At 42.7% G+C, this 23,066-nt stretch overlaps 1 long non-coding RNA gene across 1 annotated transcript in view; it reads right to left on the bottom strand.

Annotated features, from left to right (window-relative positions):
* Window positions 1-10,881: 10,881 nt before the first annotated feature.
* The window catches only part of LOC110328752, a 14,681-nt gene continuing 2,496 nt past the window's right edge, over window positions 10,882-23,066 (bottom strand). Inside the window, exons 2-3 of the long non-coding RNA XR_002380880.1 lie at window positions 14,227-14,294; window positions 10,882-11,066 (exon numbers count right to left, since the gene is read on the bottom strand). This is a non-coding gene — a long non-coding RNA (uncharacterized LOC110328752). The remainder of the gene's footprint in view (window positions 11,067-14,226; window positions 14,295-23,066) is intronic.

The raw sequence follows: 23,066 nt of genomic DNA, 5'->3' as shown, positions 1-23,066 counted from the left end.
CTAGGAATAATCTAGGAAGTGGTTTTAGCTATGGAACAAACCTTGGTATGCCCCACCGAGTCACTAGTTAAAACCTAGTGCCTAGTGTGGTGACATTTTGAGGCAGGGTCTTTCAGATGATACTGGGTCAAATGGGTGAATCTTGGAGAACTCTGTGACTCCTTTCTCTTATGGAGGTAGCGTGAGACATGCCAGGAAGAATTCATGACCAGACATCAGATATGCTGGTGCCTTGCTCTTAGGCTTTTCAGGGTTCGGACTGTGAGGAATAATTGTCTAATTTTTTTTAATAAAAAAGTAAAATTTATTTTAAAATAAACAACTCAGTATTGACATTTTTAAGGCATCAAAATAATTTATAATGGTTAAATGCCTCTTAAATATCATGATATCTTCTGCAGATAAAAGTAATATGTACTCAACCACTTTTAAAAATCTGTTTGGAACAGTAAATAAGATAGAAGTAGAAAAATATCTTGCATCAAGTCCTCTATGAAAGAAAATTGTGAAAAATTCCTGATTAGACAGAAACTGTTCCATCTCCAAGGGAGAATACGCAGTGTAACTGTGGTTTCATAGAATGAATTGGGTAGTGTTCCTTCTGTTTCTATTTTCTGGAATAGTTTGAAGAGTATTGGTCTGCCTTGAAGGTCTGATAGAATTCTGCACTAAAACCATCTGGGCTTTTTGACCAAAGAGTCCTGGGCTTTTTTTGGTTGGGAGACTTTTAATGACTGCTTCTATTTCTGTAGGGGTTATGGGACTGTTTAGATGATTTATCTGATCCTGATTTAAATTTGGTATTTGGTTTCTGTAGTGGCTATTCCTGGTTGTCAACTTGACTATATTTGGAATGAACTACAATCCAGAATTGGAAGGCTCACCAGTGAACCTAATCTGGAGGATGGGAGATAGAAGTTTCTGATCTAGATTTTGGTATGGAGATTTTGAGACACAGTGGTGATTGAATCCAGAAGATTAAGACAGGGAGATCTCCGAGTTCAAGGTCATCTGGGATTAAAGGTGTGGTGGCACACACCTTTAATCTGGGCTACACCTTCTGCTGGGGACCATATAAGGACATTGGAAGAAGGGAGTCTGGTTCTTGCTCTTTCGCCTGCGGCCGTGTGGGACTCAGCAACTGCTAGACCCTTGGACATCCATTCACAGCTACTACTGAACCAGTGTTGGGAATTGGACTGCAGACTGTAAATCATCAATAAATTTCTTTACTATACAGAGACTATCCATAAGTTCTGTGACTCTAGAGAACCCTGACTAATACACTTTCTGTCTAGAAAATTGTCCATTTCATCCAGATTTTCCAGTTTTGTTGAATATAGGCTTTTGTAGTAGGAAGTGATTATTTTTTTAATTTCCTCAGTTTCTGTTGTTATGTCTCTCCCTTCATTTCTGATTTTGTTAATTTGGATAATGTCTCTGTGCTCTCTGGTTAGTCTGGCTATCTACCTTGCTGATTTTCTCAAAGAACCAGCTCCTAGTTTTGTTGATTCTTCGTATAGTTCTTTTTGTTTCTACTTGGTTGATTTCAACCCTGGGTTTGANTATTTTCTGCTGTCTATTCCTCTTGGGTGTATTTGCTTCTTTTAGATCTAGAGCTTTCAGGTATGCTGTTAAGATGGTAGTGTATGCTCCATCCAGTTTCTTTTTGGAGGCACTGAGAGCTGAGTTTTCCTCTTAGCACTGCTTTCATTGTGTCCCATAAGTTTGTTGTACCTTCATTTTCATTAAATTCTAAAAGGTCTTTAATTTCTTTATTTCTTCTTTGACCAAGTTATCATTGAGTACGGCATTGTTCAGCTTTCATGTGAATGTGGCTTTCTGTTGGTTTGCTGCTTTCTGTTGGTTTTGTTGCCTTAGTCCATCGTGGTCTGATAGGATGCATGGGACTATTTCAATCTTCTTGTATCTGTTGAGGTCTGTTTTGTGACCTATTATATGGTCAGTTTTGGAAAAGGTACCATGAGGTGCTGAAAATAAGGTATATTCTTTGTTTTAGGATGGAATGTTCTATAAATATCTCTTAAATCTATTTGGTTTGTAACTTCTGTTAGTTTCAATGTGTCTCTGTTTAGTTTGTGAGTCTATGATCTGTCCATTGCTGAGAGTGGAGTGTTGACATCTCCCACTATTATTGTGTGAGGCACAATGTGTGCTTTGAACTTTAGTAGAGTTTCTTTTATGAATGTGGGTGCCCTTGCATTTGGAGCATAGCTGTTCAGAACTGAGAGTTCTTCTTGGAAGATTGTTCCTTTGCTAACTATGAAATGTCCTTCCTCGCTTTTAGTCCAAATTAGAATGGCTATTCCAGCTTGTTTCTTGGGACCACTTGCTTGGAAAAATTTTTTCCAGCCCTTTTCTCTGAGGTAATGTCTTTCTTTGATACTGAGATGTGTTTCCTATATGCAGCAAAATGTTGGGTCCTGTTTACATATCCAGTCTATTATTCTATGTCTTTTTATTGGGGAATTGAGTCCATTGATGTTAAGAGATATTAAGGAATAGTGATTGTTGTTTCCTGTTATTTTTAAGGTTAATTTTATGTTTGTGTGGTTATCTTTTGGGGGGGGGGGTTGTTAAAAGAAAGTTACTTCCTTGATTTTTCTAGGGTGTAGTTTCCCTACTTGTGTTGATGTTTTCCATCTGTTATCCTTTGTAGGGCTAGATTTGTGGGAAAATATTGTATAAATTTGTTTTTGTCATCTTGGTTTCACCATCTATGGTAATTGAGAGTTTTGCTTCGTATCATTTCCTTGGCTGGCATTTGTGTTCTTTTAGGGTCTGTATAACATCTGCCCTGAATCTTCTAACTTTCATAGTCTCTGGTGAGAAGTCTGCTATAATTCTGATAAGTCTGCCTTTATATGTTACTTGACCTTTTTCCCTTACTACTTTTAATATTCTTTCTTTGTTTTGTACATTTGGTGTTTTGACTATTATGTGACAAGAGAAATTTCTTTTCTGGTCCAATCTATTTGGAGTTCTGTATGACTCTTGTATGTTTATGGGTATCTCTTTCTTTAGATTAGGGAATTTTTCTTCTAAAATTTTGTTGAAGATATTTATTGGCCTTTTAAGTTGGGATCTTCACTCTCTTCTATACCTATTATCCTTAGGTTTGGTCTTCTCATTGTGTCCTGGATTTCCTGGATGTTTGGGGTTAGGAGCATTTTGCATTTTCTTTGACTGTTGTTTCAATGTTTTCTATGTTATCTTCTGCAAATGAGATTCTCTATTCTGTTTTGTTTTGTTTTTGTTGTTGTTTTGAGACAGGGTTTCTGTGTAACCCTGGCTGTCCTGGAATTCACTCTGTAGACCAGGCTGGCATCTAACTCAGAAATCCGCCTGCCTCTGCCTCCTGAGTGCTGGGATTAAAGGCATGCGCCACCACCGCCCGACGATTCTCTATTCTATCTCTTGTAGTCTGTTGGTGATGCTTACATCTATGATTCCTGATCTCTTTCCTAGGTTTTCTACCTCCAGGGATGTCTCCCTTTGTGGTTTCTTTATTGTTTCTATTTCCATTTTTAGAACCTGGATGGTTTTGTTCAATTCCTTCACCTGTTTGGTTGTGTTTTCCTGTAATTCTTTAAGGGATTTTTTTATGTTTCCTCTTTAAGGGCTTCAAGCAGTTTACCTGTGTTTTCTTGCATTTCTTCAAGAAGTTTATTTATGTCCTTTTTAAAGTTCTCTATCATCATCATGAGATGCGATTTTAAATCAGAGTCTTGTTTTTCTGGTGTGTTGGGTATCCAGGGTTCACTGGGGTGGGAGAACTGGGTTCTGATGATGCTAAGTAGCCTAGGTTTCTGTTGCTCATGTTCTTGCCCTAGCCTCTCACCAACTAGTTACTTCTGGTGTTAGCTGGTCTTGCTGTTTCTGACTGTGGCCTGTCCCTCCTGCAAGCCTGTGTGTCAGAACTCCTGGGGGACCAGTTCTCTCCAGGAAGAATTTGCACATGGAGCCATGTGGCACAGGATCAGCTCCTTGCACAGAGGATGGATCCTTAATGCCTACTGTTTACAGCCACTCATTAAATGGTGTCTTGTTACAGCAGCCAAGAATCTTAGGCAGGGTTATCACCATAATTTCCTTGCTCAGGCTTGAGGTAGAAAGGGCTTAGCTCATTGTGTTCTCTTGAATCCAGGGGTGATTCTATCACTACAGGAAAGGAAAATATAAATGAGTCTGCCATGCTCTCAGTTTCAGTGACTTGAGATTGTGGCTTTCTGTATTCTTTCTCACATCATCAGGGCGAAACTATGCTATTGACTGTATTGAATGTAGGAAACCATGATAGTAAAACCCACAATGGGCTCAGCAGAGATGAGCTGTAGATATGGGCAGTGCTATAGGCTGCCCAGGTCAAAGGCAGCCCATTCTTTCTACCACTTGTATATGTTTGGGAGGAAAACCAGAAAAGGTTTAGTTTAACTCAGAATTCACATCTCTTGCCAGATGCTGAAAGGCCAGTGTCTTCTGTGCTTCCTTTCACAGAGGGTCCCTTGTTTTAAAACCATTCCTCTATCTTCAGATATGTTCTGAGGAAATTCAGACAATTCTGTAATTTTATTCATTTTATGAGCCATGAATTCAGTTGATTCTCCTGAGAGGCATTTGCACAATCCCAGTAGAGACCAGTACCCCAGATAAGTCTCTCATGTAATAGCAAGAAAATATTTTTAATGAACATCCTATAAACTGTCTTCTTTTTATGTCTGTTCCCAGAACTACTTCAAAGACAAATGTCCTGGCTTATATAAAATAGCCATTGTATGTCAAATGTAAACTATTTGGCATCAAATGTTTCATTGCATCTCTCTGGGCCTTAGTCACCATGGCCATGAAGCAGCATGACCCAAGAGAGTTCAACCACTGTCTTAGTCCCCTAGAGCTGTTATAGCAAGGTACCACAAGCTAGATGCCTAATATCTCAGGGTTCTGAAAGCCAGAAGTCCAAAATCAGCATGCTGGCTATGCCATCTTGCCTCTAATACTCCAGACCTTCAAACTTTCTCCTTCAGACCTTCATTGGCCATGACTCTATCCCTGCCACCTGGCCATGAACCATCCCATATGCTTCTCTTCCATATTCTTCTCTGTATGTATTGTATAAACAGCTGATTTTATACTTAGGATAAATCTAGATTACCCAGGATAATTACAGCACAAGAACCTTAGTTATACCTGGTAAGATCCCCTGATTCCCTTTCCCCAGTAACTTCATGTGCATACAGACTGAATACTTAGGATATAGACACAGTTTCTTGAGAGCCATATATGTGGTTCAATCACAGAATTAGTGGGTCATGGATTTGTGGGAGCTTTTTTGAGACCATGAAGCCTGAACCACTAGGCTAAATATGCTCTTTCTGCAAACATTTTCCCTAGCATATTACCTTAATCAACTCCATCATAAAAATAAAAAGTTTATTAAAAATGTTACTGATTCAAATGTCTACCAGTGAGTGCTTATGAAATAAGTATTGTATAACTATTCAATGAACTTACAAAAATTAAAAAAATATACTATGTACTGCTCTGAAAAGACTAAAAAGTAAATAGAAATCATTAAAATATTGGAGAGGCAGTATGATGGTTAAAGAGTGACCTGTGCAAGCATGAGGATTGGAGTTCAAATTCCCTGAATGCACATAAATAGTGATGGGTATGGCAGCCTACCTACAACCCAACACTGGGAGACAGAGACAGGTTCACAAAGCAAGCTGGCTAGTCTGACTAGCTCTGGGTTTAGTTGACAGACTCCGCCTCAATGACTAAGGTAAAGAGCCCTCAAAGAAGGTCCTCAATATCACCCTCAATCTTCCACATGCACAAGCATACATGTGCACAGACACATAAACACACATGTGCTCCCATACATGTGAGCATATATGTATACAAAGTGTGTACCCACAACATGAGAAAGTTACTGGTAAACACTCTTGGAAAATAAATGGCCAAAAAAAAAAAAGTCCTCCCAAGCAATATCAGATTGTGGGCCTTGAACTGAACTCTACAAGGCCTTGAACAAACATATGCAGAGCGGAGAAGAAGAAAACAGCCAGGCAAGGAACTAGCCTGGAAGTGGATAAAATAGTGCACGTGGTGGTTGCAGGGCTCCCACCAGGTAACAACTGTGAGAATGGAAGAAGAGTTGAAAGGGAGAAACATGAACTGTGGACCCAGACTCAGGGGCAGGCACTCCGGATGCTAGCAACCACTATCACTACCAACCCAAGCGCCCGCTCGCTGCTGCCCTGCCTGGCTTACCTGCCTTTCTGCTTTTTACCACACAGAGATGTGAGAGTCCTCTTCTCTCGCTATTCAGCAACAAAGTGAACCAATAGGAAGCCATCCTCACAACACAGAGGTTTTCTGTGCCTTCATCTTAGCCTTTCCAACTCCTAGAATGGAAAGCATTTGAATTTGTGTTCTTTACAATGTACTTGTTACCCAAATTAACCTGACTTTTCAATATTATGCAGCTTAGAGTCATCTGAGAGGCTAAGATACATCAATTGATCAGGCTGGCCCATGGTCATGGCTTTGAGGAACTATCATGATTATTAATTGGTATAAGAAGGCCCAGCCCACTGCGGGTGGAACCATCCCTAGGCAGGTAGTCTTGAGCTACATAAGAAAGGAAGACAAGCGTTAGGCTGGAGGGTGAGTGGGCCAACAAGCAGTGTTCCTCAAATGCTTTTACTCAACCTCAGGCCCTGTTTGAGTTCCTGCTCTGCTTGAGTTCCTACCTTGACTTCTCACAAAGATAGACTATTGTCTGGAAGTATGACATGGAAGAAAGTGTTGGTCAAAGTATCATATCACAGCAAGAAAAAGCAAGAGAGAATATGTCATACAGCAGGACAAGGTGGATTGAGACTCTTGATGGTACATTTAGTGTCGGTCACTCTTGCAGTCACTGTGGAAAACATGAAAGTGAACTTATATCCTTAGCAACCTTTCCCCTGGAATCAAAAGCTGACAGAAACACCTTATCACGGGACATAGTTTCAATTCAAAGTTTCTCAGGGTTTCAGTCCAGAATGGTATAGCATCCCAGTTCATTGTGGTTGAAGTTGTTCACATGGTGGCAAACCAGGAGTACAAAGATCATGACACCTTCCATGGGTATTTTGTTCCCCATTCTAAGAAGAAACGAAGTATCCACACTTTGGTCTTCCTTCTTGAGTTTCATGTGTTTTGCAAATTGTATCTTGGGTATTCTAAATTTCTGGGATAACATCCACTTATCAGTGAGTGCATATCATGTGTGTTCTTTGTGATTGGGTTACCTCACTCAAGATACTATCCTCCGGATCCATCCATTTGCCTAAGAATTTCATAAATTCATTGTTTTTAATAGCTGAGTAGTACTCCATTATGTAAATGTACCACATTTTCTGTATCCATTCCTCTGTTGAGGGACATCTGGGTTCTTTCCAGCTTCTGGCTATTATAAATGAAGCTGCTATGAACATAGTGGGTCATGTGTCCTTATTATAAGTTGGAATTTCTTCTGGGTATATGCCCAGGAGCTGGATCTTCCAGCCCATAAACAACCACCAAACCCAGATGCTATTGCATATGTCAGCAAGATTTTGCTGACAGGACCCTGATATAGCTACCTCTTGTGGGGCTATGCCAGTGCCTGGCAAATACAGAAGTGGATGCTCATAGTCATCTATTGGATGGAACACAGGGCCCCCAATGAAGGAGCTAGAGAAAGTACCCAAGGAGCTAAAAGGGTCTGCAACCGTATAGGAGGAACAATAATATGAACTAACCAGTAGCCCCCAGAGCTTGTGTCTCTAGTTGCATATGTAGCAGATGATGGCCTAGTTGGCCATCAATGGGAGCAGAGGCCCTTGGTCTTGTGAAGATTATATGCCCCAGTACAGGGGAATGCCAGGACCAGGAAGCAGGAGTGGGTGGGTTGGGGAGCAAGGCAGGGGGAGGGTATAGTGGACTTTCAGAGAGGAAACTAGGAAAGAGGATAGCACTTGAAATGTAAATGAAGAAAATACCTAATAAAAAAGACAACAACAACAACAAAAAAACAAACAAACAAACAAACAAAAACCCCCAAAGATCATGACATAAGTCAGGCACCAGTTACAACTTTCAAAGACCAACCCTTAAAGACCTTTATCCTCTCAAGGCTGCACAGACTCTCACACTACTGGGTTGGGAAAAAACATTCAACACATGCTCCTATGTGGAACATTTCAGAATCAAGTATCCAGTTTTGCTCCTAATCTCTAAATGGTCATCCTATAATTCAAAAGGTACTTAATCTAACCACAAGAATCCCCAAACTACTATTTGTACACTGGTCAAAAGTCTAATTCTGAAGTCTTCATTGAAACTCAAGGCAATCTCTTAACTGTTAAGACCCATTCCAAAAGACATGAGTGAGACAAAACCAAGACTGAAACTGAGAGGGATGGACGTGATGGGAACTTCGGTGGCTTGAGCAGCTCTGCCCTTACAACTCTGTGCACATGGCTTTCTTCCCCTGGGTACGGTTCTTCTTGGTGCCCCTAGCATGTCTCAGAAGATTGCTCATTTCTCTGCATCTCCAATATCCTGAGTGATTAATTTTAACTTAGATCCCACCCTCACAGCCTTACGTATAACACTGTTAGGAGCTTTCTGTAGGGAACCGAACCTCCCTACAGTTGTCCGACTTTACAAGCATTTCTCTAGAATCCAGCTGAAAGACTCTGTGACACCATAACCCTTCACTCTGCATCTCTAACACCACTTGGGAGACTCCATCTTCTGTCACCAGGTGAACAGCAGCAGTAGGCAGCCCTTGGGTGATGGCTGCAAGGGCCTCTGAGATTATCTAAGTGTGTGCTTCCTCAGCTCTGATAAGGCAATCAAATCAATAGCTTCAAGGTCCCAGCAGTCTGCTCCTGGGTTTAGTCAGCTTTCTTACTGGACTGGTTCCTGTTCATTTTGGTATTGTTTGAAGATGGAATGGAAATAAATGTTTATTGCAAAATATCCCACATCTCACTCTGTCTCTCACCTTAAGTGACAGTTTATGTGTGATAGGCAGTTGGACTGATGTTTCCAATTAAAACTGTTGCAGTAAGGGCAGTTTTGAATGTTGCTGTCTGTTGAGAATCTTGATCTTAGACGGGCGCAGTCTGGACAGAGAGGTAGCTCTAGCTCTTGTAGAGTCCATGATCAAGAAAATATGTCCTGCACAGGACACTGAATGAATCAAGCATTGAGGGCATTGATTTGCAAACTCTTCAGGCTGTAACTTGAAAACCAAGAGGCAGATAGAAGAGAAAGAATACTGACAGTTTCTATTACATGCAGGCATTCCAAGATATTTTCTTTCTTCACCCTAGAAAAGATTACACTAAACGCCAATTCATTTCAGTGTCCAATTCTTTCTTAAAAATTAGCACTCTTCATCCTCTAGCTCCACTCAAGAGACAAGAAGGCTGAGCCCCTCTAGCTACTGGAATATTGGCTTATCAAGACAGGAGAGACAATTGCTTCGTTGGAACAAAATAAGGAACAAAGTTATCCAGTTATTTCATTTGGTTAACCCTGATTGTGCCATCACATTGACCTTTTAAGGTCACTGTCAAGACACAAAGGCTGAATTCACTTGGAGGGAGTCATCACATTTGATATCCAATGTTCCTTGAGCCATCATTAGGCAGTCAAATTTCCATATAGACAAATTCCCATGAAAGAGTTCATGACCTCATGGGAGAAATCAGTGTGTGTAGCCCAGGGCGTTGAGCAAATGAACTTTTGCAATACTTTCTTCGCAGTTGATTTCTTTTCACTGAAATAAAACACACATCATAGAATCATAGATGTCCACCCTGCCCCACCATATGCAGCCTAGCTCACAGCAGCTACAACGGCATTCTATGTACTCGCTGTTCTTTGCTTCATAGACTGGGCCCACATTGCCTTCCTCCCAATATGAAGAAATGTATTGGAGAAATATCTTCTCACGAGAAGAGCACACCAGCTGGCTATCCAATATCAAATGATCAGTCCTGAAAATATATATCCAAGTAGCACTGTACAAACTGAGCAGGTGTATCTCTGATTTTAGGATTATTCATATATGGATATATATATGAATAGTGGTTAATTAAATGGAAGACATGAATTTGAAAGAGCAAGCAGGAGTGTGTGGGAGGTTTTGGAGGAAGGAAAAGAAGGGGGAAAGCAATGGAATTATTACCTTAAAAACAGAAAGGAAGAAGAGAGAGAGAGAGAGAGAGAGAGAGAGAGAGAGAGAGAGAGAGAGAGAGAGAGAAGAAAGAAAGGAAATGCATTGGGGATGGAAATGTAGCCCAGTGGTAAAGGCTTGTCAACATGCATAAGGCCCTGGGTTAGACACTAACCTCATGGGAGAAGAATCAGGAGAACCCAGGGATATGGAGACAGGTATTTAAAAAAATTTTTTTTAAATCATCTTTGTCATAGTAGGGGCAAGAGGAATTTCCTTCCCAGTATTCAGCAATTCTCTTAACAGTTTGCCCAGAGTGACAACTCTCAGTCTTGCCCCTGCCAAAGATAGTACTGACACTTCAGAGTGTAACAGTTAGAACATGGTCACATGCAAGGAAATGGCTTAGGGCAGTGAGCTCAGCATCCAATGGCTTAGGGCAGTGAGCTCTGCTTAGTATCAGTGTGAATGACCTTTGGAGTGCTCTCTCAGGTCAGCCTAGGCTCCAACCATTACAATCTGACAAGATGCTGCATCCCCTCCAGGTCACAGCCAGCCCAGCTGAGTCCTTGATATGAATCCAGAAGACCAGAAGGTTAACTCTGCATATGAACTACTAATTATCACTCAAAGTCCATTGGCTGAGTCAGTGTATTGCCCTTGAAAGGAGACTCATGCAGGGACTCAAGACAGACATCCATGATGAAGGAGCACACTGTGGTGAGAGTAAGCCAGAAGAACTGAGAACGCCATTGCCACTGGAGGGCCAGCCTCTTACACTACAGGATATTTGAAGTCTGCTTCCAGAGGCATCTTCTCCTCTCATCTGAAAGAAGACATCTGAGCATGTCAGTATTGGTCTCTATTTTTCCCTTTACTATAGTCCAAATTGCTGGGACCAGAGCTCACTGATATTTCCTCTCCAGGCAGAATCTTTGTGTGGTGGTTTGAATGTGCTTGGCCCAGGGAGTGGCACTATTAGGAGGTATGGCCTTGTTGGAGTAGGTGTGGCCTTGTTGGAGTAGGTGTGTCATGTGGGCATGGTCTTTAAGACCCTCATCCTAGCTACCTAGAAACCATTCTTCTCCTAACAGCCTTCAGATAACGATGTCAAGCTCTCAGCACCATGCCTGCCTGGATGCTGCCGTGTTCCTGCCTTGATGATACTGGACTGAGCCTCTGAACCTGTAAGCCAGACCTAGTGAAATGTTGTCCTTTAAAGAGTTACCAACATCATGGTGTCTCTACACAGCCATGGAAACCCTAACTAAGACAGCCTTCTTCCCCACTGGAGAAGAGGCATGGTGAGGATGGTGAAACGGGGACCTCAAGGCTTGTCAGATGCAGAGAAACTCTAGTCTCCTTTGATTTGGTCCTCAGTCATCTCTGATCCATGAAATAGTTGAACTTACCTCAAGTCCAAGTACTCCAGAAGACCAGAAGGCTAACTGCCTATGAACTACTAATTATCACTCAAAGCGACACGGGTCCATTGGCTGAGTCAACGTATTCTTCATGGGGATACTTGATTTGTAGTGGTCTACCATGCAGACATCTCAGCCATCAGTGCACTGTCTGGAATATGCCTTCAGTAGTTCTCATGGGTGGAGTCCAGTTTTTAAAGTACACTGAGACTCAGGTTCAACTTTCTGTGATAGGAGTAGTTTACCTAGGTACCTGCCTGCACAGGTTCCTACTTGCAACATACACAAGTATTAAAAAACCTGCACATGCTCTAAAGATTTCTACATCTGGAGGGATAGGAATGAATTCCCTTACCAAGCTGAAGAAAGCTGACACCATTTGAGAGACACTAGAGTCCAGAAGAAAGGCTAAAATGTTCCAAGAACAGTTCTGGTGAAAAAAATCCTACAGAGCCCAGGATGAGCTTGGTAAGTGAATTCATTCCTATTCCTCCAGATGGAGAAATCTTTAGAGTATGTCCAGATTTTTTAATTCCTGTGTATGTGGGGAAAAGGCAGATGAACCAATTTTCCAAGGCAGAATTGTCAGTCATAGGAACCATAGGAGGAAAAGGAATAACAAACTCTCTCAGAAGGGTTTTACTGCTGTGAACAGACACCATGATCGAGCAACTCAAAGGGACAACATTTAATTGAGGCTGGCTTACAGGTTCAGAGGTTATGTCCATTATCATCAGGGCAGGAACATGGTAGCATTCAGGCAGGCATAGTACAGGAGGAACTGAGAGTTCTACATCTTCACCTGAAGACTGTTAGCAGAACACTGGCTTCCAGGCAGCTATGATGAGGATGTTAACGCCCCCACCCAGAATGACACACATACTCCAACAGGGCCACACTTTCTAATAGTGTCACTCCCTAAGCTGAGCGTATACAAACCATCACATTCTACTCCCTGGCCTCCATAGTCTTGTTCAAGCATACGAGTCCATGGGGGCCATAACTAAACATAGCATAATGCAAAATATATTTAGTCCAACTTCTGAAGTCCTCATAGTCTATAGCAGTATCAATAATGTTAAAAGTCCTAAGTTCAAAGTCTCTCCTGAGATTCATCCAGTCACTTAACTGTAATCTCCAAAGCAAGACAAAACCAGCTGGGCAAACTCCAAACTCTGAATCTCCATGTCTAATGTCAGAGCAGTCTTCAGATCTTTGCTGACTGTAACAAACATCTTTCTCCTGGGCTGGTTCCACTCCCTGTTAGCAGCTTTCCTCAGCAGATAGCCCACAGCTCTGGCATCTCAAACACTTTGGGGTCTCCAGGGCAACCTAATCTTTACAGCTTTTTATAGCAATGATTTTCTAGGCTCCTCCAAAAGGCCCATCTCCAACTCTGCCCTCTGTAGCACTCTAAGCTCTGGTGAACTCCACTCCACTGCTGCTACAGTTCTGGGTGATCAGCCCACGTACTGGCATCGCCAATATACTAGGGTCTTCTGCTGCAACTAGGCTTCACCAATAACCTCTCATTGTCTCTTCATGGTGTTAAGCTTCAACTTCTTTGCATGACCTAGGGCATCAATTGCAACTGAGGTTGCATCTTTATCAATGGCCTTTCATGTCCTCTCACAGTGCCAGATCTCAACTGCTCTTCATGGCCCCTTTATACCTTCAAAACCAGTACCACCTAGGTAATTCATTTGCTCCACCTAGCCCTCTGCTTCCTAGTGATTCTGCAGTCTCTCAAATGAGCATAGAATCTAGGGACCAAATATCCAAACATGTGAGCCTGTGCAAGGCATTTTACATCTCAACACTAACATCTACCCTGCACCCTGTGTTTGCCAACATTCCTAATCATGTTCCTGGGCATTTCTTCACTTCTGTTTTCCAGTTTATAATTTTAATTCATCTGTGTCTCTTCCAACAAAGCACACCTATTTGGCTCCCACTTCCATTGTTTTGCAGATCAGAATTCCTTCGAAGCTGTTCTGTAGTCTCACTTTTTAAATGGAAGTGCTCGGTCTTACCTCTTCATTTCTAAACACGCTGAGCATATTTACTCTCATTTCCAAGCCACACAGCTCTGTTACCCCAGTCCCCTGAGTCTGATTCCATTGCCTGTCACTTTTACAATGTGTTGTTTTCCCCCTTTCTCTGCATGGTTGCCTATGATTGAGTGCTGGAAATTGATAGTAAATAACCCAGAAATAATTTGATCACTAAGTGAATGTCATCTTTCAAAGAGTATCTCCAACTGCTTCTGGCAAATAGCCTGAAGAGACAGTAATTCCAGATTTTATCCAGGGACGATGATTACCTAAAGCTCGGTTCCCCTCTGTATAAACTGGAATGGCTTCAAGGGATTCTCCACGGTTATCTCTTCGGGTTCCCATCTTAGAAGATAGAATTCCTCTTGCCCCCCCTGGAAGCATGGCCTGAACCTACAGGGATGCCTAAGCCACTGCTATGATCCTTGGTCTCCCCCCTCCCGACCCCTGTACATACACACCAGCAGTTTTTCTCAGAAGGAAGAAAGTCAGCAAAGTGGGGGCTAACCTTGGGTATTTTCTTCTGATTCCTTGACCTTATTCCTGGTTCCCAACACCCTGATATCTCTTCTGTGACTTCAAAGAAAAATAACAAAACATATTTTACAGTGTTACTGCTTGCTGGTAAGGTCAAGTGTCCTTGTGTTTATTATGTTGTCACTGAATCAATGAGTTTAAAAAAATTGTCTTAAGGACTCACCCATTAATCGATATGACTGAAACACTAGTTCCCACTTTCCTTTAGGGGACATAGTACATTTACTTATTTATAATCTTTCCTTTGTGAATCTCTCCCACATTCCGTTTTTCAAAGCAACTTTGACATCTATTCACTAGGGTCTTTTTGATACTGTATGTGTCTGAACATAGGTTCCCATTATTCCATCATAAACTCCTTTATGTTCACTCTTGAATTCAGAATGGCCCAAGAGTGTTGATATGGATATGTACATTAGAGGAGGAAACAGCACAAATATATGCCATGATTCATATTATATAGATTTTTGAGAACCATAATCCTAAATCAGTGTCGGGATTCTGTACATATTTATGTATAATTTACCCCCTGAATTTTCAATATACTATAAAACTCTAAATATATAGTTGATGTAGAGGCTGGATTTGGGTGAATCTAACTCATTTGCTGACAGATGCTTAACTCAATCTGGCTTTATAGGAATTTGTAATGAGTAGTGAGGACATTCCCTAAGCATTTCTTTCATAATCACATGTCACAACAACACAGAAGCCTGAGAGCTGCACAGTACAGGGGCCTGCTGTTACACTTCAAACTGATATAGCTACTGTGCCATTAATTGGCAATTCCTCAGGGATCTTCCACATTTCTGGCAGTAACCTATAGCAATATGCTTGGACTCAAGACTGTTGGCACCCTGTGGTCAAAACAGCTGCCCCATAGAGAATGGAATTGTCTTAAGATGTCCATACTCCTGACAGGTTAGGGCATTAATATTTCATTAGAGTATAAGTCTTGAGTTGGCCTGTTTTGTTCTGTGTGTGGCTTTTTCTGTCACTCACCCTTCTTAACAACTACTTACATATTGATACCACGCCTTTGTATGAATGCCTCCTCTTTATTTGGTTCATGTGAGAGAGACATTTTTCATTCAACCACATGAAGTAGCTTTCTGCAAAATGCATTTAGCCACATGCCTGTTTTGGAAATTATGACTGCATTGGGAGGTGGCAGAAGGTGGTCAGTATTGTCTCTCTGGCAGTAAGTTTACCATAGTCTGAAAAGTTCCTAACTGTGTGTACCTCCAACTCGGGCTAAGTAAATAAACCAAGGAGTAACTGAACGAGGAATCTATTGTTGAGTAACTGCAAATTCTCTTCCTGGGAGGAAAGGAGAAGGCTGTTCTTTGGGCTTCCCATGGCGAGGTTAGAGCGCAGGAGACGTGGAAGAAGGACTCGCTGCCTTTCAGGGTCCATGTCTCCTCAGCTCTGCAGGTTCAGACGCTGCCATCCTTCCACCATCTCCTCAACACCTTTTTGTTTCAACTGATCTACAAAGCATAAAACTGAATGTATTAACAGAATTTTTTTTTCTACTTTGAACTTAATGTGCTTTCTTTCTGTGATAATTTATACAGAAACCCTGTAGTCACACAAAATAATATTTGGTGCAAAATGTGCTTGAACCATGAAGTAGAGGGAACTAACACTGTCTGCTTTTTTTTCTTCCTGAGAGTCCGAATTGCCCACTCTTATCTTAAGCAGGGTGATGGATATTTGTTGCCCACTGGTGACAAATTGAATCTCAGTTTAGTCTTCAAAGATGTGTTTGTCATTTCTGATGCTGGCATCTGTCACACCCTTGACATTAGAGACGTGTGACCTTCCCTGTGTGCAAGGACAGCTCATGTCTTCTTGCTTTGAGCTGTGCTCATTCAGAACTGACTTTGTCTGGAGGCCGACTTTTGACATTCGTTTATGTGTGACCACAGACACCAAGAGATGAGCTTTGTCTGTCAGAACGAGCCCCATAAAACAGGTTCTCTCTGACCATTTCAGCTCTCTGTGGATGACTGCATGTCGTTGAGGTATGGAGTTACTTAGTTCCATGGATCTTGAATGGGATGAACTCTGCACATGTCTGTGTCCCCAGCTGACCGGAGAAGTCCTGGCGCAGGGGGAGCACAAACAACTCCTAGTTCTATTTTTCCTCTTGTCACCTCCATTTGTTTAAGTTTTCCTTTCCTTTCTCAAAATCCAAGATTGTGTATGACCCTGTCAGGAATGGGCGAGGAAAGCACTGGGCTAAGGCTCCTGCTTTTGTGCTCAGTGAAAGTTGTCACTGATCTGTGGCTCTCCATGATGGAGGAAAGTATTTTAAGAGGTGGCTGGTGACCGGCCATGACTATCTCTTCCTGTGCGAGCTCTGACATTGATTATATCTGCCTCTGTGATGTAACTTCTGATTCTCACTCAGAACTCCCTTCTGCTGGCTGCTTTCTTCACCCTTAGTTTGAAGTCTGAACTTTTGATGTTGGTCACTGTGTGAGTTATGTAGCCTGCATGGACTGTATGTGACTGTGACAGTATGGTGCTGTCGGATGCGGCCCAAGTCCTCCCTCATCATGCCTGACTCTGATGCCTGAGGTAAACCATCAGCCACTGACTCTCCTTTCATTTCCTGCCTCCTCCATTACCCAGCCATATCTCCTCAGTCTAAAGATACTCAATATTTATACAGCACCCTGGTTGTGTTTGTGTATTTATCAACATGACTTGTCCTCATTATGTATTTTCTATGATTCATCATATGGTTATGACCTTACCCAGCCATCTGTCATCTGTCTTTAACACTGGTCTCATTCGGCAAACATGGTTTTGACTCTGACTCTGACACCCTCATTTCTTCAGGCAAGACTCAGTTTACAAACCTGTAAGTTGTGTTTTAGATAGCCATAGTGATTTACCCTCCATTCAGATCCCCGTGTGTGCCAGGACTGCTGGGATACACGGCCAACTCCTGAGCACAGTCCTAGCTTCACATAGCTAGTGCTTGACCAGGTCATTGAAAGCTCCCAGTGATGGAAAGCTCTTCCCTTCATTCAGCGCAGAGGTGGCTGGACGTCAGTGTTACACATTCCTGTGTTCACACTGATGAAGCTGCTTGGCTGTGCTGACGTAAGACATGGCAGCTGAATGACACCGCACTTCACAGGAGGCTGGGCCCTTGGCAGAACCTACGTGGGATAACTACCTTGCATACGTAAAGGAAGCCCAGATGCCACTCAGCACTAAGAACTTAAGGTAGAAACAGGCTCTTGCTTTTCATTGTACTTCTGTTTGTCCAGTTCTTGAGAATCTCAGAAAGAGCTGGGAAATCCGTGGAAAGACAGACAGAGCATCCAAATCCTACAGGGTGAAGTTCTGAAGGCTCGCAACAGGTGAGTCTTGTGGCTCCATGCAGGTCCCACTGTCTCCTGGGACCCCTAATCTGAATCTTAGGGTTCCCAGGAGACACTGAGGGTCACTCAATGATGAGGGCTAGGGCCTGACACCATTGTGGATGTTGTTACATCAGCACTAGAGGTGGTGGGCCTGCTTTAACCTAAGTATTCTGGGACCCCACGGGGTTTCTGCTTTAGGAGGGGCCCAAGTCTCACAGCAAGTGTAGAAAAGTAGAACAACTCTGGGTGTAAGGGTGCATACACTCAACGCCAGCACTCAGGAGGATTAGGTTACATAGTCAGATCCTGTCTCAAACAAGAAGGGTGACCAACTTCCATGACGCAGGCTGTGGCTTCTCGATGCAGGTTATTAGCAGAGCAAGCACAGAGGGGTCACACTTATGGAAGTGTGTGTTGTAGAGCAGATGCAGGGGCAGGGGACGGACTCAAAGAGTGGTCTCAGAGCATGGAGGTTCAGCATTTAATCTAACAGTTATTTAAAACCTAAACGTAAACGGCTGGCATTAAATAGCAGTGGCATCTACCTTCTTCCTCCTTTGTAAAATAGAGCTTTGACAATGGAATTAGAGGTTTGATTTCTTCTCCTGGAGTGGGAATGCATTTTGAATAGATGAGCCAGGTGACAAGGAGGTGACATGGTACGCTTCACTTGGTATCCTTCCCACTCACATCTCAGAGTGAACTGAAGTTTGCTTCATTTAAAATGTTCATGTGATTTAAGTGATGGGTTATACCGAGCATTGCAGAAGCTGTCTCAAATAACACCTCTGAGTTGGCTGCACAGGGGTGGGAGCATCCATCCGGGCCATGCCTCTGGTCTCTCGCTCAGAACCAGTGGGGGCTGACTGTGCTATGGGAGAAGATGATGGCATTGTAAGAGGACCCACTGGACCATCACTCTGACTAGCAAAGTCCCTGTAAGCAGGATAGTCCTGGGACACCCAATTCTCCACACACATCATCTGGCTGGGACAGGATAACAAGCCAAGAATCTGTAAATGAAAGTTGTGAGTGATGAACAGTGGAGGAGGGGAGGAGGGGGCATGAAGTTGTAAATGATGGACAGGGGAGGAGGGTCATGAAGCTGTGAGTGATGGGTGGGAGGAGGAGCTTGAAAGCTGTGAGTGATGGGTGGGAGGAGGGGCATGAAGCTGTGAATGATGGGTGGGGAGGAGGGGCATGAAGGAGGTCCAGTGAGATGGAACCAGGCCACATCAGGGAAACCTAGCTGGAACACTCCTCATGAAAACACATCCCTAAAGCTCCCTGATCCATACTCAAATGTTAACTTTTCCAGTCCTTCCTTGACCAACAACTGCGATGTCCAGCTCACTCTGCCTGGCTTTTTCTAGGATGTTTCTCCTAAGACATAGCATTTAAATCACAGTGCGTCTCATTTCTCTCATTTATCACTGGTTTCTTTATAGTCAGTTTCTTTTTTATGAGTACAATGCAGTTTGATTTAAGTGATGCCCAAGGCCTACAAAACTTCTTGACACATATGGATTGACGTAATAAAAGAGAAGACAGAAATTGTATTTTAAATACCCAAACAGAATTGGCAATATCAACCTCACACTATGATGGATTGAAATTTGCTTTAAACACAGAAAAGCTTGTGACTTATAGTACAATGGAAAATATTGAAATAGTTTCACATTGATCTATTTAATTGATAAGGTGTGTATGTGCATGTGTGTAACACAAAAACTGAATATATAAATAGGAAAGGAAAAGAGAAAATAGATCCCTTCTCACTTGAAGTCTTCTTGATTAAAAAGACAGGTTATTTGCAAGAAAAACATCAATCTTGAGTCTATAAAGACCAATGTCTTTCAAAATGTTGAAATAAATTATCATATGAAACAAGAATTGTCTAATGGTTTTCTTGTAAAAAAAAAAATTGAGAAAAAATAACTTTGAGCATCAACATGTCTGAGGGCATTTACCAATGGTGGGGAGTCATGGCTGCAGGAGTCACATTATAAATTCTTTTTGAATATCGTCAGACATACCTTTGCAACAGTTTGCAAATGAAACCAAGGATGCATTGATTACCATGTTTGTCACTGTGAAACTCAAATACTCGTTGGGCTTAGCTCTTTCCATGTAGTCATCCATCGATTCATTTGCTTTGTCAACCACTGCGTATTTACGAGTCCACAGACGACACTGAGATATGGGTTATACAGGACAGGCATTTCATACTCCGTCCTCGCGATCCAATTCCCCACCCCTTCTGCATGCCCAACTCTGTACACCAGGAAGACTGAGCCATATTCAGTCTGCAACAAAGGCGTGAGGCACATACAAGGGTCATGCACTCCTGAGATGTCCCACAGGGCCAGCAAGGGAAGCATGGTCACCCTGTGATGGGTCTTGGAAGTCGATTTCAAGGTTGGACTTGGCTCATCCAATATATCTCCATTGTGGAGGTGAGCTACAGCATCAGGAACGTGATTGCACTAGGGAGCCGAGGCGTAATGGACAAGCCTAGCAGCTCACAGAAGCAGCACTGGTTTCTTTAGCCCTCACCCTGCATACTGAAAAAGGGATACAGGTATTGAATTGGGGGAGTCGTAATTGGATTGGATGTTATATTTCCAGTGTGTTTTATTTATGAAGACAGGAAGTCCGCAGTGACAGGAATAGAAAATAATTACTATAGGACGGAGAGAAAGTGGTCCAAGTGTTCTGTGCTGGCTGGTTTTAACTGTCAAGTTGACACAAGCCAGCATTACAAGGGAAGAGAGTCTCAGTGAAGCATTTTCTAGACCAGGTTAGCCTGTGGGCATGTCTGTGGGGAACTGTCTTGGTTGTTAGCTGCGATAGGAAGGTCCAGACCAGTAAGGGTGGTGCTAGTTTTAAAGGTAGGCCTTCAATTGTATAAGGGTTAAGAAAGTCACAAGCGGGGCTGGAGAGAGAACTTAGCGGTTAAGAGCACTGACTGCTCTTCTGAAGGTCCTGAGTTCAAATCCCAGCAACCACATGGTGGCTCACAACCATCTGTAATGAGATCTGACCCCCCACCCTTTTCTGGGGTGTCTGAAGACAGCTCCAGTGTACTTAAGATATAATAATAATAAATAAATCCTTTTTAAAAAATCACAAGAAGGATATATTTATTACCTTTGATTATGGATATGATGTGACTGACTACTTGAGTTTCTGCCTTCACTCTCCCCTAAATGACCCATGGTAGCTTAGAATTTTAAGTCAAAGAAACCACGACTTCCCATGGGTTGCTTTCTATCAAAGTATTTGTGGTAGTTTGAAAGACAATGAGTCCCTGTGGGCGCCGACATTTGAACACCTGTCTCCCCGTTGGTACTAGGTTTGTGAATAGTGAACTCCTCTCCGACATTCACTCACCACATCAACCTTGGCTCTGTCTTCACATCCCCAGAGACTTGCTCCGTTGTATAGCCCAAAAGATAAAACTACCTGTGTCAGTTGTTTCAGGAAATGATAACTTTGTCTTTTTTTTTTTTTTTCACAATCAAGACTGATACAAGAGATTACAGGTGAGTTTCCCCAAAGACAGCACACCCTCCTGGAAACTGACCTATGAGTATGTGATGATAAAGGGGTGAAGAAAATCACCAAAGACAGTCAAAACTGGCAGAGGTCTAAAATGGAGGGAGAATGCCAGCTTACTCTCTTGCAAAGGTCCCCAGAGGATCCCGAGTCAATATGTCGGATCCCCTTCCTCTGGCTTGATTTTCCTTCTCATTTGGTGATAATTAATTGTCAGACAGGTCTAAGTTAAAATTGGACGGGGAGTCAATAATACGTTCTACCTTAATTTTTTTTTTTCTTATTACCTAGAATTTGCTCCTCTCCCTTAACCATGATGATAGAGTGACATTTTCAAACTGACGGTACCTGTCATTTGGAGTGTATGGTCTTAGAAAAACATGAGGGAATGGCCACAAGGACATACTACTAGGGCTGATGTACGCTGCCACTGCTGCCTGCCCCACATACAGTCCTGGTGGCCCAGATGTGCCTAGCTGTGTCAGTAGAGGTTCCCTTGGTTACCCAAACCCTGATCTGTTCAGAGCTGACAGAGCTGGACAAGTGTTCTTTGTGTCTGGATACTAAGTGGAACCAGGAGGCAGATGGGTATAAATACCAGTCTCTCCACCTAATGGATGCTTGCTTATGGCCACAGACCGGTATGACTCTGGATCCCATTCTTAGCAATCAGGTATGAGTGGGAGCTACTGCCACTGCTGTATCCCAGGTAATCTCAGATGTGGCTCAGAGTTTGGACCAGCCTCTCCTCAGGGTTTATACTCACTGAATGTGGTTGTTTAAAGTGGTCCCATGGGCTCATATCTTTGAATGTTTAGTCATCAGGGAGAGGCTCTGTTTGAAAGAATTAAGAGGTATGGCTTTTTGGAGGAAGTGTTTCACTGGACTTAGGCTTTGAGGTTTCAAAGACCCATGTAAGGCTCACAGTGATGTCTCCCTCCCTGCCTTTAGATGTAGCTTTCAGCTTCTGTTCCAGAACCATGTCTACCTGCATGCTGCCATGCTCCCCACCATGATGATAATGGACTAAACCTCTGAACCTGTCAGCCAGCCTCCAATTGAATGCCTTCTTTCATAAGAGTTACCATGGTCATCACATCTCTCGAAGCAATAGACTATTGATTAAGACATTGTCCTTTCCTGGAGCCCCAAGGAAGCATTGTTTTCCCATTGTGGAGCATCCGGTGGTCAAAACCATGCTTTTCTGTATCCCCATGGCTATTGTTCTTCTCCCATACTTGGGGATGTCTGGGGAGCCCATGTCTCCCTTCCTCACCTTCTCACTTCACTATCCCTGGCTACCAGGCGCCACTCACGACTTCTGACGATCATTCAAGTCCAGATTTATAGTCAGCAAAGAACTTTTGAGTCTAGATTCCTGTGGTAGGAAAAGCCAACACTGGATCCCCCAGGAAGGTTATCTGAACTGGTTATTCATTGACAGAATCACAAGTTATGGGTCTAACTATCAGTTCTGTGTTCAAGGTTCCCTGACTATAGATAAAGATAAAATCCAAGGACTGGCCTAGCTCAGAGGTGGATGAGTGCTGTGGAAGAAACTATTCCATAGCTAGCAACCCCCCTCCCCTCATTAAAGAGTGAGATACAAGTACTCTTCAACTATGGGTACCAGTCCAGGCAAGCAGCAGGATAGACCTTGCACGGCTCTGAAGATCTGCAGACCAGGTCTGAGGAGGTTGCTGGAGGGAAGAATCCCATTTGAGATCTCTATCCAGAGACTACCCCATCTGGGGATCCATCCCATCATCAGCCGCCAAACCCAGATACTAATGCACATGCCAGCAAGATTCTGCTGAAGGGACCCTGATATAGCGGCCTCTTGTGAGGCTATGCCAGTGCCTGGCAAACA

The sequence above is a fragment of the Mus pahari genome, chromosome 11 (assembly GCF_900095145.1).
Source record: "Mus pahari chromosome 11, PAHARI_EIJ_v1.1, whole genome shotgun sequence".
Lineage (NCBI taxonomy): Eukaryota > Metazoa > Chordata > Mammalia > Rodentia > Muridae > Mus > Mus pahari.
The sequence above is the reverse complement of the archived record's forward strand: the minus strand, read 5'-3'. Positions and strand labels throughout refer to the sequence as shown.